This window comes from Petaurus breviceps, unplaced genomic scaffold (genome assembly GCF_028583685.1).
Source record: "Petaurus breviceps papuanus isolate PSGF00001 unplaced genomic scaffold, PetGlider_PUasm1.0 181, whole genome shotgun sequence".
NCBI lineage: Eukaryota > Metazoa > Chordata > Mammalia > Diprotodontia > Petauridae > Petaurus > Petaurus breviceps.
In genome coordinates, this window is record NW_027185784.1 from 4,221,657 (window position 1) to 4,240,026 (window position 18,370).

Genomic DNA, 18,370 nt, shown 5'->3' on the forward strand with positions numbered 1-18,370 from the left:
GAAGTATGTATAAGTGTGTACTTAGTTAAATGTAATGTTCTGCTTTTGCCACCCTGATACATCTTCTTGAAAAATATCCTTTTATTTTATGATTATGATGTTATAAGACTATTGAAAAAATTTACAGCATCAATTTGCTTTTAAATCCAGCAGACTCTAAATGATTTTACTGAAATGTTTTAAATAACATTAAAAACATTCATGCTGCTTTATACACATTTTCTGGATGTTTAAAGGGGAAGAAGAGATTACTGCATTATTTTCAGTTTGAAAACATGGAGCTGGGACATAGCTCCCTTTTGCATCTAGAACAAAATACGAAATTTTCAGCTTTCTATAGCAGGACTTTCACCTGTCTTATCAGTCTGATTTCACATTACTTTTTTCTTCTAATCAAACTGGTTAGCTGTCTCTCACTCTGTCTCTACCCTATGCCTTTGCAGAGGAAATCCCCCATCTCCAGAATGTCCTCCCTCCTCACCTCTGCCTCTTAGAATCGCCTGACTTCTTCAAAATACAGCTCAGGTACCACCCCTCTACAACAGATTAAGCCTTTCCTGATTCCCCCAGTTATTATCACTTTCTCCTTCTTGAAATGGCTTTGCATATGTCTAATATATACTTATATACATATATTCCCCTAACAGAGGGTAAGGTCTGCAGTTAGGACTTGCTTTATTTTTCTTTTGTTTCTCCCAGCACCTACCACAGTGCTTTGTACATAAGAGGTATTTGATATATACGTGTTGTTGTTCAATGGCATTCAGCCAAGTGCCCTTAACTGTAGAGAAGTTCAGGAAAGTGGGAAATCTCTCCATTCTGGCCAGTCATATATTGCATATGTATACACACACACACACACACACACACACACTCCCTGATGGTTCATGGACTCAAGCATGTTCATGCACACTTATTTTATCTACAGATTCAGAAATGTGAGAGGATCTGTAGCTTTTGTCTCTAGGAATCTAGTTCGGGGATAATGAGTTATTTTCTCTCCCAAGCATTACTTTGGCTTACTGAACTTGACTGACAGATTCCAGTCAATGTGATTTTCCTCAAGCCAAAACCTTTCACCAGAATATGTGCTATTCTGAATTACTCTTTCTTATGTAAGAACGATTTTTAACCTGAGGTTGACTTGCCTATTTTTTTGTCCTCTACAGGTAGGTATTGGTCCTATTAAGAAGAGTTTTAAAAAGATGTACACTAGGTTACTGAAACATTTTATGTGCGATTTCTTAGAGTTATGTTGTTTTTTTAAGTTGTGTCCAACTCTTTGTGACCCCATTTGGGGTTTTCTTGGCAAAGATACTAGAATGGTTTGCCATTTCCTTCTCCAGATCATTTTACAAATGGGAAACTGAGGTAAAGACAGTTAAGTGACTTGTTCAGGGTCACACAGATAAGTGAGTGTCTGGGGCTAGATCTGAATTCAGGAAGATGAGTCTTCCTGACTCCAATCCCAGTACTCTATCTACTGTATCACCAAGCTGCTTGATTTCTTAAGTGATTGATAAAAATTTACATTGTGAGTTATGTTTCATATCTTGGTGAATAAACAACAATGAACCATATATACCCTGTCTGGATTTCATTGTTCACCTGTGAAGTATATAGAGCATTACTTTAGCAAACAAATTATCCTCCCAGAAGTATAAACTAATTTATGTAAAGTGTTGATATAAAACAGAACATGATTTTACTATTCACTAACCTACAGGCTGTGATTAATTCTAAGAATCCGTCGCCTATTTAGTATTGTCCAGAATAGTTAAAAAATTAATGATGGGAAAATAGTTGGACACTCATATGCCAAACCACATTAGGCCAACAAAACAAACACCAAACCAAACCCCTATGGCCATCCAAGTGAAGTCATGGTTCTTTCCTCTCCTTATTCCCAAAGCATATTGGTTTTCTCTCTCTTCCTCCATATAGAGACAGCAACAAAGTAAGACTCAGTGTGAAGCACACAAGCTACAGGGTCTTCTAAAGGTTCTATCAGTTGGAAGTGGGTAATAAAAGTCACTAGCAAGGTTGGTGGGTTTCTTTGAAAAATACTTATAAAAATATATCCCCAAGGAGGTACCAAGAGCTAAATGGAAAGATCATTTTGCTAGCCTAAACGATAATAGAAATTAGTTCAAATGTCAGGAAGCTTTCTAAACAAATAAACCAACTGAACCTCTGCCCCGGGTACTTCTAATAGTTAAAATCAACCTGTAACTCAATATAAATGTGACACAAAAATTTATTAGAGAATAGGGACACATCTTTGAGCAGTATCATTTATAATTCAAATCTTAAACATAGCTTACTGCTTATTATCAGAATTATGAATTTAGACTTCAAAGTACAGAATACAACTTCAAAAATCCAAGGTGCTATAAGGATAGAATTCAGCCCTGGTTTGGATCTCAGGAATTTATGAAATTTCTTTTCTTAAGTTCTAAAATTACAAGATAGTTTCACCCATAAAATGGCCTAATATCACTGATGCAGAAGGCAGATAAACATTAGAACTTTGGCATGACTGTATCCAGAAACACTACATATTGCTCTGGGAGAAATAACAAAATGTTTTCTCTTGCATTCAAAATCCAACCTTGAGTCTGAAGTGTTAGTTAAATGGTAAATCTGTTTAGAATTTATATTAACATTCAACTACTTGTCCTAGTCATTTTTAATAGAAGAACAAAAAAAACTTCTAGGTAAAATATTTAACTCAAGATTTAGAGGATAAGTTTATAACTTTTATTAGGAAAAATTGACTTTCAATTGTACTAATATAATTTGGATACATAATTTTCTACATAATCTGCTTACATGTGAAATATTAGAAAATGTAGAAACTAAGGAAAACATAAGAGAATTATCTCCTACCGTTCTGGCAGAGCTTTGTAGAACTTGTCATTTTTCACATGCAAATACAAAATTTTTAAAAAAACACCTCTCGCCAGACTTTGCCAAATTTATTAGGACTCAAATGTTGCCATCTGTCAGTAAATGCTTTGATATGGGAAAGTGACTAAAATGAAACACTGGAACACATTGGGTATTGAACAGATTTGCTCCAGGTGAACTTGTACTGTAGATTATTTGCCAAACAAGTTCACCTTGAATTTTTCCTCAAGAGGGGAACCTGAGCCAGAAATGCTAATGCAGCTACTTTCCTAAAATTGACCAATTCTTTATTTTTATTATGGTCAACAATTGTATGTATTGTCTATAAAGTTTTTTTCTCTCTGAGTTACAGAATAACATTTTGTATCTATCTAAAGTCTGCCAAAACAACATTGTCAATGTTTGAGTCCAGGGTCTTACCAGGGCAGTCACAGTGAACACTGTCTATGACTTGATGGCACATCAGTGTCAGTCAGGGAACACAAGCAGCCATTACAAAACATCAAAGCTTTACGGACACACATTGAGTCAATAAAATTGACAATGCCCATGGCCTTGTTGTCTTGCTTTTTAATCTGTTACTACCCTATCTCAATATCTATTCCTGCAACTGCCTCCTTATTAGCCTTGTCCTCTTGGATTCTGGCATCCCAAAGAAAACTTGGTACCAACCTGGTTTGTCTTTTCAGCTAATATTTTGTTGACTCTGGATTTGGACCTTGTCTCTATTCTCAACAAGGAGGCAGGGCTTGTCCTTCTCCACTCTTTGCCTAACCATCTCTGTTCTCCCCTGCGCAGGCTACAATACTGAGTTATCAGATCTTTGTCTCCTCTATCACACCATCTTTGTCAGCTTAAAAAAAAAAAGATTAACGCAACATGATCTGTCCTCATGTTTCTACATAAGGAAGCTGAGATCAAATCCTTAAATATTCTTCAAAAAAGTTTGACATAAAAAGAAACTATTATAGAATGAGTTTCAACTTTCAAAAGTTGACTACACTTAAACTTTGAGGGATGGCTTATTTAGGTGGTTTTTTTTTTCTAATTGGAAACTAATCAAACTAAAAGTGAATGGAAAGTATGAACTTTTTTAAATAGTTAATTTTTAAAATTCTTATTAACTAATTATAATAGTCTCTCATATTACCAACCAAATATTCCTTGTTATAAAACATTTGATTTGTTTGAGTACTTGGCAAAAATTAAGTTGGGTAATCACTGGGAGATATGTGATCAAGTAATAAAAAAAAAAAACAAATATCACCTTAAAGTCAATAGTAGTTCAATGATAATTTCAAGAGGACAAGGCAGGGAGACATCAAGAAGAATCCAGTCAATTTATATTCCATAAGAAAACCAAATTAGTAGGGTGGCTAGGTGGCGCAGTGAATAGAGCACCAGCCCTGGAGTCAGGAGGACCTGAGTTCAAATACAAACTTGGACACATAACACAAAAACTAGCCATGTGACATTGGGCAAATTACTTAGCCCCAACTGCCCTGCCTTCCCCCCCAAAAAAAACAAACAAACAAATTAGGTGTTATTTTAATTATAGATTTTTAAAGTAACTCAAATTACCATTCCTCAATCCAGTTAATTTATAATAATAATGATAATAACAAACAATAAACCCCAAAGACCTTAAGAATCATGACAAGGATTATGAGACGAAATGTGAAACTGAATGAGGATGTGTGATTTTTATAAAATGTTTTCAACTAAAAATGTAACAGTGCTTCTTACTTCATACCCAAATCAGTAAAATCCTTGAGAAATTACATACAACTAGCCACACTTAGAATCCTTTAGTAGTGTGTGCCTTGCTAATCATCCAGGGGCTGTCTCTTTCTCCCACTGACCAGGAACTTGAAAGGTCCAACTCATTTGAAACCTCTATCTGTGGGTCCTTTCCTGCCATTCCTCATCCCTATCCCAAAAAGGAAATGATTTCTCTTCCTCTTTCCATTAACACTGTGCCAGAACTCTTCCTTGCCTTTATCTCTTTTATCATAGTTATCTGCATAGGGGCTTTTCCTGAGTTTACAATGTATAATAAGCCTTGAGGACAGAATTTTAGCCCTACTGATTGCTTCCGACACCTAGTAGTTTACTTTGTACACATAACAGGTGTTTCTAAAATTTATAGAACTGAACAGAATATTATAATTATAGAAGAAAAATTGGAGCTGCTGAGACTAGTAGCAATCATTTTATAGCACACACACAAAAAGAAACAAAAGATCTATTTTCTTTGTATCTGATGTCTGTATAATACCTGGAACATAGTAACCACCTAATAAATTCATTTGGGGGGGGGGCCTTTTGGAGGGCAATTGGGGTTAAGTAACTTGCCCAAGGTTACACAGCTAGTTTTTGTGTGTGTGTGTGTGTGGGTGTTAAGTGTCTGAGGTCACAACCAAACTTGGGTCCTCCCGACTCTGGGGCCGGCACCTTACTCACTGCGCCACCTAGCCTCCCCTACCTAATAAATTCTTGCTGACTGATTGTAAAAGCATGAACTATCTAGAATATAATTAACCACCTACTTTGTTCATATTTAACTAAATTTCTCATTCTCACAAATTTTACTTCTACAATCCTAATTATTAACTATTTTAAAACGGACCATACTCATGTGGTTAAATTTTTGTTTAACTTGAATTCATTGGGTATAAGAATTAGGGCAATCTTTATTCTATACCTTATTCCACACATTATAAATCTTACTTAAAATCATGTAAAAGAATCCTAATTGATTTCAATTACGATAGTTTTCAATTATTCACATTATTTTACAATGGATTTCACAGATACATTCTCTGAAAACAGCGTATAACATAAATTCATTTTACTGAGTGTAAACTTTCTGGATCTCTGATTTCTCAAGGCTATTTTAAAGTTTATAAACTTGCATAATGAAACTTGTATGCTTGTCTCATTGCAGATGATCCCCAAGAGAAAGACACCAAGAAATTTTTTTCGTTATATTAGTCAAATACTCCTGGATCTGGGTTATACTTTGGTCCAATGGTTATACTGATCAGTTATGAGCTCTTTTTTATTTAGAGCCAAACATCAGTGTTCATCAGAGCTTTGAGCTCAAGCTCAGTTCAATAGATTACAAGAGCAAGGCACGAGAGAATAGTATACTGTATATCATGTATTAGCATACCATGCCAGTATGGAAGATACAGCTGCAGAGTTGCTGTCAGTGTTTGTAGAATGCTACATCACACAAATCCTGCAATACTCTGACAGCCACATTTTACCATAACCGATATAAATCTGTGCTGACATGAAGTGCGAAACAAAACTGATTTTTTCGAGTAAACATATGACAACTGCGGAATGCTTTCACTGATAGCTGACATTTGGGCATTATTTATGCTGAAAAATGTGACTTTCTTTGGGAAATCAACTTTTCAAGCTTAAAAGATAGTCACCAGCTTAGCCCTAAGATGACAGTACAAAAGCATGGGACAAAATCGCTAGCAGAATACAGACAATAATTCACAAAAGCCAGGGGGCTGGGAAGGTAGGAAAGAAGAAAGTCCTTTTAGTCTCAGGAAACTATTTTTTTTTTTTGCAGTACTATTCAAGCTCAAATATATTAGGCACCTCCCTGACATTCCTGGGCTTTCAAAGGCATATTATAAAAATCTGAAAGAAAACACAAATGAGGAAAGGGACTTAGTTTTACACATATGAAAAGTATGACCCTCTCCAAAAAAATTACTCCAGACAAGGAAATAAATCCTATGCCATCAGGAGATTTAGAATGAGAAGTGACCTTAAGATCAACTCCAACCTATAATTTTCTACATGAGTAAAAATGAGGCCTAGACAGGTTAAGTGACTTCTTCCACCAAATTATACTGGCAGTAAAATGGCAGGACCAAGATTTAAAACCCAAGTCATCTTGACTCTGAGTTCAATGGACTTTGCATTATACCACAGTGCCTCTTCTAAGACAGATAAAAATACTATTAAAATATTAAGAATAGTAGCTACCATTTATATAGCACTCCAGTAGTTGGAAAGCACTTTAATGTGTATTATCTCATTTTATCTGATCTCATTTAATTCTCCTTAACAGCTCTAGGAAGTAGGTGCTTTTATTTTACCCATTTTATCTATGAGGAACCTGAGTTTGAGATCAGTTAAGTGACTTGTCCAGAAGAGTCTAAAAGTGAAGATAAGAGGGCAAGAGTCTTTATTAATGCTAACTAATTGCATGGAAATAAATATTTTTACTCTTTTTGTTATATAACATCTCCTTTACACTCAATTCATTTCCCTTTCCTTATAACAACTGTGTTTATGCATGATATGAACATCTCGTCACCCCACCCAGTTTTTCAACTAGACTGAATTTTTTTTCTTTACTTATAACCATGCCATTTCATTTCTTTCATATATTCATTCAATAAGTCCTCAGTTCAACTCATACTTTTGTGACATGGACTCACCACCTTTCAATATTCTGGATTCTGTCCAGTTTATCAGTGTTCTTTTCAAACTATGATGCCCCAAAATAAACAGATGTGGTCTGTCCAGGACAGAGAACAGAGATAATCACCTCCTTCTTCCTGCAAGCTACATCTCTTGAAGCAAAACAAGATCACATTCACTTTTGGCCAACATCACACACTAAAAATTATACTAAGCTTGCTGTCCAGTGGACTCATCTCTGGCCTTATTCTCAACCTTTCCAATCTGATGGCTTTGGATCCCACCACTCAACTGAAATTGCTCCTCCAAAGATCTAATAACTGCTCAATTTAATGGTCTTTTCTCAGTCAGTTCTAAATCCATTTCACGTCTCTAGCTTTTGACACTATTAAATACCTCCTCTCTCTCTTTTATAACTTATCCTTTAGGTTCTGTAACACTGATTCTCTTGGTTCTTCTACCTGTCTGACAATTGCTTCTCAGTCTCCTTTGCCAAATCATCATCTTAGTATAATCCACTAAGAGGGGGCATTTCTCAAGGGAGATGATCCCCAGATTCCTATGTGCAAGCATCACCTCTCTAGAATACTCATCCTGTATTACCCATTGTCTACTGAATGTGTATGCTCTGTAGAGATATCAAACTCAACATGTTCAAATTAGAGGCACATTTTCCTGCAAAACCTATCCTTCAAAATTCACCATTTGTTTTGAGGACAGCATATCCTCTCACAGTCATCCATTTACCTTGCCATCCTGTCTCACTCCAGTCTGAACTTTGTTGTCAATTCTCATTCGTCCTTTTCTCTCCTCCCATATCCAATAAATTGTCAAGTCTACAATCTCCTCTCTCAAATATGTCACCATATTATCCAAGTTAACCTTCTAATTAATCTCTCTTGTTACAGCTTCTTTTCAATCCTTCACAGTGCTCCTCAATGATGTTCCTGAAACACAGATTTGACTACAGCACTCCTCTACTCAAAAATGTCTAGTGGTTCCCTATTTCCTTTAGCAGAAAACACAAAATTCTCAGTCAGGCATTTAAAGCCATCCATAATTTGGCTCTCACTTACCTTCCTAGTTATTCTAAATTACTCCCATTTACATATTCTTTGTTCCAATCAAAATGTACTATTTTCCCTTCCTTATATTATACGTTCCAGTTCTGCTGCATGTCTTTGCACAGGGGATCTCCCTTGTGTGGGAAGGATCCCTTCACTTTCATGTGTAGAATCTTTAACTTCCTCCAAAGCATCTACCTTAGGTGTCACTTCCTAAAAACATCCTTTCCTGAAACCTCAAGATCAAACAATCAACATTTATGAAGTATCTATTATGTGCCAGGCACTACCCTAAGTGGTAAGAATATAAAAAAGGGCAAAGTTATTCATTTCCCCTCTTGAAATTACTTTTTAATTATTTTATTGTTATTTATCTGTATAGGTGTTTTATTTCTCTTTCCCCCTCCTACGTGGTTGAATACAAATTCTTTGAAGGCAAGGATTGTTTTGCTTTTTGTCTTATTTTTACAATTCCAGTAAATAAGTATGCACACCACCTTGCATACAACAGAATTGAATAAGGATGTGTTCATCTGAATAGAAAGGGACAAAAGCAATGCATATTCTTTGACCTGGATGATCTTTCATTGTTAGATGCTTGCCTTCAGCAGGAGTTCTTGGTCTCTGATACCTTCTTTTTGGAATAGGGGTAGAAAAAAGGAAATGATTCTTTATGCTTCCTCAAATTGGTTTTATTTCCATAATATTTCAAACAGAGATAAGAAAATATTTTAAAATGCATTCCATGGAACATGAAATACAGAAGATTCAGTGGTATTTCTAATTACCAAAACACAGAGAGAAGCAGGTTCCAGGAAAGAAAATAGCTAATGCTTTCATTAAGAACATAATTATGAGTCAAAGAAGTGAAAACTTCTCAGACTATACTCTAATATCTAGTAAGGCTTTTCATAGGAAACAGGCCCAAGTTCCTCTTCACCAGAAATCACATGATTTACAAGGACTCAAAACTCAGAGCAGTAGGGAGTCACCCCTCCCTCTCCCCAGTGACACCTCAGCATAAGATATGCCAAATAAGGACAGAAGTGTTTTCTCAAATGTACATTGGGTGATCTACTGTTTCCTTGTTCTGGTACTTGAGGTAGATTGCTGGGCTTAGGTTGTACACCTAACTTCCAGCCAATGGAAGAAAAGGGTCAGGAAGGGGGTGGGGGAGAAGTCTACCTTAGGGCTTTATAACTTCACCATTTCCTTTTGTAAATTGCTTCTCCTCCCTAACCATTTGTCAGGAGGGTGGCCCTTTGTTGACATCATAATAAACCATTCTTTTCTTCTTCCTACCTTGAGAAACCTGAGTATTATTTGGGTAAGGATTTCTGTTGCACACAGTTTTTGGGATGCACACAATTATTAGGCAAGGTCTGGAGAAGTTTTTCTTTTCTAAGTTTTCTTTTTCTACTCTTTTTCCTAGAGAGTAATAAGCAGCACTGTTTCTTTGTCTTTCTGAAAGGAAAGCAGCAATATCTTGTTTTCCCTGTATCCATGTATCTGTAGTCCATGTGGTTTTATGTTAAGGAAGACCAAGCTAGGTCTTAGAGAAGTAGAAGACTCCATCCTCTTTGTAATGATGCTTATATGTCTTATAACTTAAAAGAGAAATCATAAATGGAGAACTGGAGCCTCAGAAGTCATTAAGTACAAATTCTTAATTTTTTTCCTATTTATTTTAAATTTAATTTAATATTTTTTTTGGTACATTTCAAGTTATGAACTGTCTCCCTCCCTTCCTCCCGACCCATCCTTGTTAAGGAGGAAATTAATGCTTCAAAAAGATAAACAATCTGTCTAAGATCACATAAGTACTAAGTATGGAACCAGGATTCCTGGCTTCTGTCAGCTCCTATGACAACAGATCTTTTGTTGCTGTTGTCGTTGCTGAGTCATTTTTTCAGTTGTGGCCAAATCTTTGTGACCCTATTTGAGGTTTCTTGGCAAAGACACTGGAGTGATTTGCTGTTTTCTTCTCATTTTGCATTTTATAGATGAGGAAAATGAGGGAAACAGGGTTAAGTGTTAAGCCCGGGGTAACATGGCTAGTAAGTATCTGAACCAGATTTGAACTCACAGATGAGTCTTCCTGACTCCAGGCCCAGCAATCTATCCACTGTGCCACCTAGTTTCCCCAACACCAAATCTAGCACTTTATTAAATGCACAATACTGTTAAAGATATTATAAATTTATATAAATTATTTTTGAAGAATTTGTATTTTTCTACTGAACATCAAAATTTCCTCAAACTCTGTATGCTTACTAGTTTCAATTAGAAGAGAGTTTGCTCAGCTCTCTTCAGCAGACCTGTCTGTTTATTCAGAGGGGTTCATTCTACCAAACATCCTATTGGCCACCAACAAAAATATATCCCATTAAAGGAAGCACTGGCCTTTAACAGATGTAGTGGAAAAATTTCAGGCAATGTCTTTAACAACAGTCCCAGTAGGAGCTTACAATCCCTTGTAGTACATTAGACAACACACTGAACTTGAAATCACAAAATATATTGCTAAATTGAAATTCCATTTCTAATAATTTTCTAGTTGTCTTACCATGGGCAAGTCAAAGCATTTTAAAGCCTTACATTCCTTATCTGTAAAATGGAGTTACCTCAAAATGTTGTCAGAGGACAATGTTTGGCAAGTCTTAAACAGCTCTGTAACAATTATTATTATTCATCTGATAAATTCCATATGAGCCTTATTTCCATCTATATTTCTTCCTTATATAAGGCAAAATAGGGATTTGGTAACTAACTAGAACCTTGGGATAGGATTTGGAGTTCCTAGGAACATGCATTCCTTCTCAATATGGGACAAATGCAATTGTTGAGCCAGAAGGTAAAGGTGAGTCACGCCAAGGAATTCTTAAAGGGACACACAGAATCTGTGAGGTCCAGACTCAGAAAAAGGGATGGGGACTATAAGAAATGAGGAGCAGGAGCAGCAGAGGGGAGACAGAATCCCTAGCCCTGCCCAGGATTTAATGAGATGAAAGAGAAAACACCAATACAACAAGGGCAACAGATGAAAGGCTAAGCTGAAAGGAGAAAGTGAAAGAAAAATGAGATGCAATAATAACGGAGAACTCAAAGATAGCCATCTGGCCCTGCCAGAATCTCAGAACAGAAGACACAGGCAGAAAGTGTTTGATGCACCTACTTCTTTTCAAGGATTGAGGGAAGCTAAACAAAAATAAAAGTTTGCTCTTTTCCTAGTTCTGCTCATATCTGTCCAATAACAGGTACTATATACTCTGTTCACTTTTTTTTTCCACAATGACCAAAAGCAGAATTTTAATGGTACAAAAATCACCTTCCACAGTTACCCATACTCTTTGCCCTGGAAATGCTTAGATTAAGCAACTAGCACTGTCAAGTGAAAACCGGGGGAAAGGAAGATGATCATTCAGCTCAGCTCATTAAAACAAATGTGAAAGACTTGAGCTGTATTATAGATGCATATTGAGTCAGACCAAGTTTCTTCAGTCCACATGCTTTCTCCATAGTGCCCCCTCAGCAAGGCTAATAATACTCATAATCTGTTTCCATCTTGATTAGACCAACTAGTTAGGAAACACGAATTACTTTAAACACTCCCCACCATACATACCTACTCCTCTAGATAATAGGCATGTCATGATTTGCAATATTGCTTTGTTACTAAGCCAAAGAGGCAGTGTGGCATAATTTACAGAGAGCTGGCCGTAAAGTCAGCAAAACTTGGGTTCAAGTTTTGCCTGTGACATATACTGACTGTGTAACCCTAGACAATTCACTTAACTTCTCAGTGCCCTAGGCAACTCTCTTAAGACTAGAAATTGCCAATAAGTAGTGGATTTCATTGATAAAGGATGTTTTCTCACATGGAAGTTTCCCATATCAATGAAATCACAAGTCCAGTCCTTATTTTTTAACCTAAAATTTATATCACAGACTCTCGTTTGAAAGGTTACTCAGAGGTCATAACTAGTCCACTCCAAACCTGAACAAGAATTCCCCCTCCACCATGCCCCAAGTGGGTGTCCAGCTTGTGCTTAAAGCCTTCTAGTAAAAGAAGCACAGCACTTCCTAGGGCATCCTATTCCATATTTGGGCAGCTCTAAGTGTTAATAAGTTTTGCCTTTTTGTGACTTCTATCCTTTGGGACAATTACTTGTGTTTTCTGGCACATGCTGAATGAGTCTAAACTCTCCTCCAAGTGCCACACCTTGAAATACTTGAGGATAGTTACCAAATTCTATCACTCTTAAATCTCTTTTCTCCATTTTAAGCAATATCCTCATATGACATGACTATTTAATCATACCGTGTTTCCCCGATAATAAGACACTGTCTTATTATTTTTTTTGGACAGAAAAACACCAGAGGGCTTATTTTCAGGGGAGGGCTTATTTTAATGAACATTGACAGCAATTTGGTGATTACAAGCAAATTGTAATTACAGTGATTACAAGCAAATCACTGGGGAAGAACAGGATGACGCGCTCACTGCTGCAGCTCTGATTGGATGCAGCTCGGAGCGCGGCGTGCGTTTCCGGGGGGGGGAACGGTGCATACAGAGGGTACCGTAATGTAGCGTGTAGCGCAGGGGATCACTTTCACTACAGTAGCAATCTTAATAGGGCTTATTTTTGGGGGAGGGCTTATTTTAGAGGAATCTTACACAGTAAGGGGAGGGCTTATTTTCGGGATAGGTCTTATTATCAGGGAAACACGGTAGTTTTATGGTCTATGCAGCAGGACTTAATTTTATGGACTAGGTACTCATATGAATAAGATAACACTTTATAATCAATTTTCAAGTTCTGCTAAGACCATATTTTAACAGAAACATCTTATAACTATGGCCTATATCACACAACTCTTCAGGGGCTGCATAATTAGGCTAAGGGTTATACTCAAGTAACGAATAATAATATATTAGGATCAGTCAATTAAACATAAATAACATTCTACAGAAGTTTGCAATGAGCAAAAAAAAAATAAGTGGATTAATAAAGTTTATAGATGACAAAAAAAAGTGCGACATGGGGTAGGACTGTATCCTTGGAAGATCAGAACAAAATTCCAAAGTTGCTGAAAGGCAAAATTCAGTATAGAGTAAAAAAACAACCACCACCACCAAACAAACAAAAAACTTCTTCACAATTAGAGAAATAGAATGGGCTTTCCTCTCAAGGTAATGAGTTCCCTGCCCCAAAAGTGGTTCAAGAAGAGAATGACTGACCATTAGTTGCCAAGAAGATTCATGCTCCAGAGAGGGTTATACTAGACATTTGTAGTCTCTTCAAGCTTAAGACCTAAAAATAATGTTGGCAAACTGGGGATTTTGATAAAAAAAAAAAAGACAATAAAATACGCACACTATCTTATATGTAGAGAGTCTCAAGGTTGTAAAGTATCTTACAAATACATTCTCATCGAATCTTTAAATTAAAACAGGTATTATTATTCCTATTTTTACAAATGAGAAATTGGACTCTCAAGAGAGGTAGAGTGCAGCCTCAGAGATAACTGGATTCGGCACTCTTTGATGGATATCATGGAGGCCTCTTAAGGATAAAGGACAGATGATTAGCCATGGGAGGAAGAACCAACTAATAAAATACAAGGAGGAAAGGGCTAGCAATATAAGCACAGCACACAAAAATCTAAAGATCTGTTTCTAATAGTCAATCTGAAAATCTGGTAGATTTTATCCTTGGTTTCCTCTTGATGTCCCCGCATGCCAAAGTTGGGTCTGTCTTATATTCCCAAATAACTTTTCTATCTTAGTCAAAATTCCTATCTCCTCAGTACATAGGAAAATAATCTGATCAAAGCAATTATCATTGAAGTATGAAATTCTACTAGACTTAACCATTAGGATAATTCATTTAGTGTGGGAAGAGATCTTAAATATCATCTAGTCCAATCCCCTTATTTTATAGGCAAGGAAACTGATGCCAAAGGGGTTAAGTAATGCAAAATAACACATAGACAGTAAGTGGCAAAAACAGGGTTTGAACCTATATCCTCTAATTCAAAATCCAAAACTACTTCTATAAGGCTATGCAGGAATCATCTATAACTAAATGCCAATAAAGCCAAAGATAAGCTATCTTATCCATTAAATGGCTTTACAAAATATGGTTTCTTTTCTTTCCTTTTTTTTTTTTTGGTGAAAGCCATGGAGAAGGAAAAGGAAATATATCAATGGCTGGTGATATTGATATATTAATATCAAGGGAAAGCAGAATCCCTGTTGTGTATCTTTGTCTTCTTCCTCTTGTTTTATTTTGTTTGTTTGTTTTTAGGATGCAAACTCCAATCAGAGTTCTCTTGTTCACCATGTCACTTGTGTCCCAGCAACTCCTATTTCTGAATGGGTTAAATAGCATGTTTAGTTTTTCTATTTCTTTTTTTTTCCGAGGGCAATTGGGGTTAAGTTACTTGCCCAATGGCATATGGCTAGTAAGTGTTAAGTGTCTGGATTTGAACTCAGGTCTTCCTGACTCTAGGACCGGTGCTCTATTCATTGTGCCACCTAGTCGCCCTCAATGATGCTTTGTTTTTCCCATGAAGATGTCATTCTTGAAGTTTATTCACTGCTTTTTGAAGATTACTGTAAAATTAAGTCATATTGTAAGGGAAAAAGGAGTTCATCACATTCTGGAGAAGGTAGCTACTGAGGTCAGTCTGAAAGAAACTGACAACGTGGGTCTTGTTTGGTTCCCTTGGAACAGGTTCACAAAAACAACCAGAGGGATGATTAAACCCTCTCACATATCCTGATTGTGGAGGACAAGGTGAATAGTCTATGTAGGTAGCATAAGAAGTTATAGTCCCATCATCATATTTCTTAACTAGTATCAAGTCTACAAAGTCTCTAGGGGAAATGAGTTTCATGGCAGCTGATGGTGTGATAGTTCTGGTTAGGAAAGAGATCATCTTTGATCAATTCAAGAACTTGAAAGGCCTTCACATTCCCATCCCATTTTGCCCATATTCCATTATCTGCTGATGCTAAGAATTCCCACACTTCTCCAGGAATGCCATATAGCATTCCTTCTCCTTTGTACAGGTTCCCAGGACACTCCGTAGAAGGTCTCCAAGAAAGTGTAGCCCCTCTGCCACTCTGACACATCTTCCATCCACCTTCATCCCTTCGGCAAAGCAGCATTTTCTTGGTCACTATCACGGACACCTCAGCTGCCTGAGCTGGGTCCATGATGAAAAGAGAAGTCCTCTGTTCACTTCTTTAGCTAAACGTGTTGGGGTTGTTTTTTTCCCCCCTCAAACATTCAAATATCAATAGTTAGTTATAGATAAACAAAAAACTTAATTAGGATTGAAAGCCAAATCTCTGTCTGAATGTTAGGAATTGCCCTAATTGGAGGCACTAACCTATGATGAGTGTATCAATAACATTTCATCTGCTATGAACTCCACAAAATAGAGAAAGGGACCACATGGATCTCAGGACTACTCAACTTTTCCAAGGCTAAGTGAGCTGATTATTTTAATAGGCTGTGGGTGATAAAATCACCTAGGATTTGTATTTTGCTTTTCTTTGTATGCCCAACACTTAGCACAGTGTCAGACATGTAGTACGGGCTTTATACTTAACAACCTCTCTGTCCTCTCCTGTGCAGCCAAACAGGCCTTTTTTTATATGAGCTAATCTTTAATCTCTCATCTCTGTGTCTTTTCTCAGGACATCTTCTATGCTTGGAATGTGCTTGTTGTTTACCTCATAAAATTCTTCTTTTTTTTCAAGATGAAGCTCCAACATGACCTTTTTTGTTCCCTTCCAATGGCTAGTGCCCCTTCTTCCCTAAATACCATGTATTTATTTTATATCCATATATGTATGTGTGTATCTATACATACATATGTATGTACAGATATGTATTTATAAACACACATTTATGTTCTTCTCTGGGAGAATGTAAAAATCTTTGAGAGTAGGAATGGTTTCATTCTTTGTAGTCCCAGAACCTAGCACAGTACCTGGTACCTATTAGGTACTTATTTAATGCTTGTGGACTGACTGTGGGTGACTTCTTCTTCCTACTCTTTTGAGAGCTCCTTCCCAGAAGTTTTGATCCCTAGTTCTCGACAATAATCCTTTATATGTCCTCTAAAGATAACAGTTTTATTACAGGGGATTTGTTACCCTACACTTGCTGCCAGGCATAAGGGGTCCTTAGGATGTAGGCTTATGTTAGTGGGGTCAGGAAAACTGATTAAAACCCTCCCATACAACATACCACACTGTATTATGATTTTGAATAACAACAATAAAGTCTAGAATATGGGAAGCATAGTGTAGTGCAAGTCAAAAAGTTAAGTTTTATCTGACTCTATATGACTCCTATGGATTTTTTTCCCTGAGATTTTCTTGGCAAAGATACCAGAGTACTTTATTATTTCCTTCTCCAGTATGTCCCCATTTTACAAAAGAGGAACTGAGGCTAATAGAGGTTAAGTGACTTGCCCTGATCACATACACCTGGGTCACACACACAAAGTGTCTGAGAACAGGATTAAACTCAGATCTTCCTGACTCCAGGGCTGGTGTTCTAGCCATACCACCATCTAGCTGCCCCAAATCAAGAAGACCTCTTGACTGTATGACCATGGGCTATTCTGTTAACCTCTCAGTCATTATCTAAGGCTCTAAGCTGCAGAGTGGGTGGTGATCTTCATTGGCAAAAGGAGTTTCCTGGACCAATGAAACAACTGATTTGGTTAAAAAAAATCTACAATTAAAAAAAATACATGCATAATGGCAGGAACAAAGACAGCATCTAATATATGCTTGTTGATTGAACAACAGTTGTACATAAATGAGGGGTTTGTTTGTTTTTTGGATGATATGAGTTTCCTTGTCCTGAATTTTTTTTATCATAAAAACTAATAGCCTATGCTTCCTGTAATTATTGTACAAATGAACTGCTACTAGAAAACTTATTCTGATATAACACATTAAAATGAAAATAAACAATATATCTCAAATAAGAATAAAAAGCTCAGGTGAGTTTCTGTGAGTTCTTTATTTACACAAGCATGAATGCAATTGCTTTGCCATTCTGAATTGCTTTCAGTTATAGCTGCCAAAACATTTTGGTATCTTGACATATTGTTATAGTTGTGTTTCAGGCTTTAAATTTCCCAGAGAAGAAGCAGCAGCATTCTGTTTGGCCTACACAGATACACAACAAAGGAATCTGACTGTTCTGCCCTAATGACTAAAATGTCTTCCTAAAAAACATAGGGCTCTTCAGTCTCTTTTTAGTGCTAGGTTCCAGTTACTGAATATCAGTCTCTTACTTGTTCCTCATACTTATGTTTTAAAAATTAAAATAAATTATTTTGCCTGGTACTCATTTGCATTAAAATGTCTTCTATAAAATTCAGATTGCAAATCTACAAATAATAATGCTAGTTGTACTACCTGATACCATATGGTACATTGGCTTTTCAGAAGTGGAATATACAAGTCAGCAGGCAGCTCACAGGGTTAGAGGAAAGTCAAGATGGCTATTTGACTTGGGCTTTGAACTCTAGAAGGGTTTTCAATTTAGAAATGAAAAATATAATTTACATATGAAGTGGCATTTGAACAGTCCTGTCGTGCTTAATATCAACTGTGACATTGCACAAATCCTAGATTTTCCTTCCAAAATTGGTGCATTTGCACAAAAAAAGACTAAAACCCTCCACCTGTTTAGGGATGACTTATTTTGTTTTTATGTCTTGATTTTCACTTTTCTTTTTAAAAACTATGTCTAGGAGTCTCAAAAACTCTTAGCTTCCCTTAGAGATAATGGGAAGGGAGAAGATAAAGGGAATACACATTTATTAAGCACCTACTATGTGCCAGTTACTGAACTAATTGATTAATAAATCTCATTTGGCCCTGCTGACAATTATACTGATTA

General features: G+C 36.5%; 1 protein-coding gene and 1 pseudogene across 3 annotated transcripts in view; both read right to left on the reverse strand.

Moving 5' to 3' along the window:
- CADPS2 (calcium dependent secretion activator 2) overlaps positions 1–18,370 on the reverse strand; it is a 729,035-nt gene that overhangs the window by 377,455 nt on the left and 333,210 nt on the right. The window lies entirely within an intron of this gene.
- Positions 14,671–15,807, reverse strand: LOC138160422 (stAR-related lipid transfer protein 5 pseudogene; annotated as a pseudogene).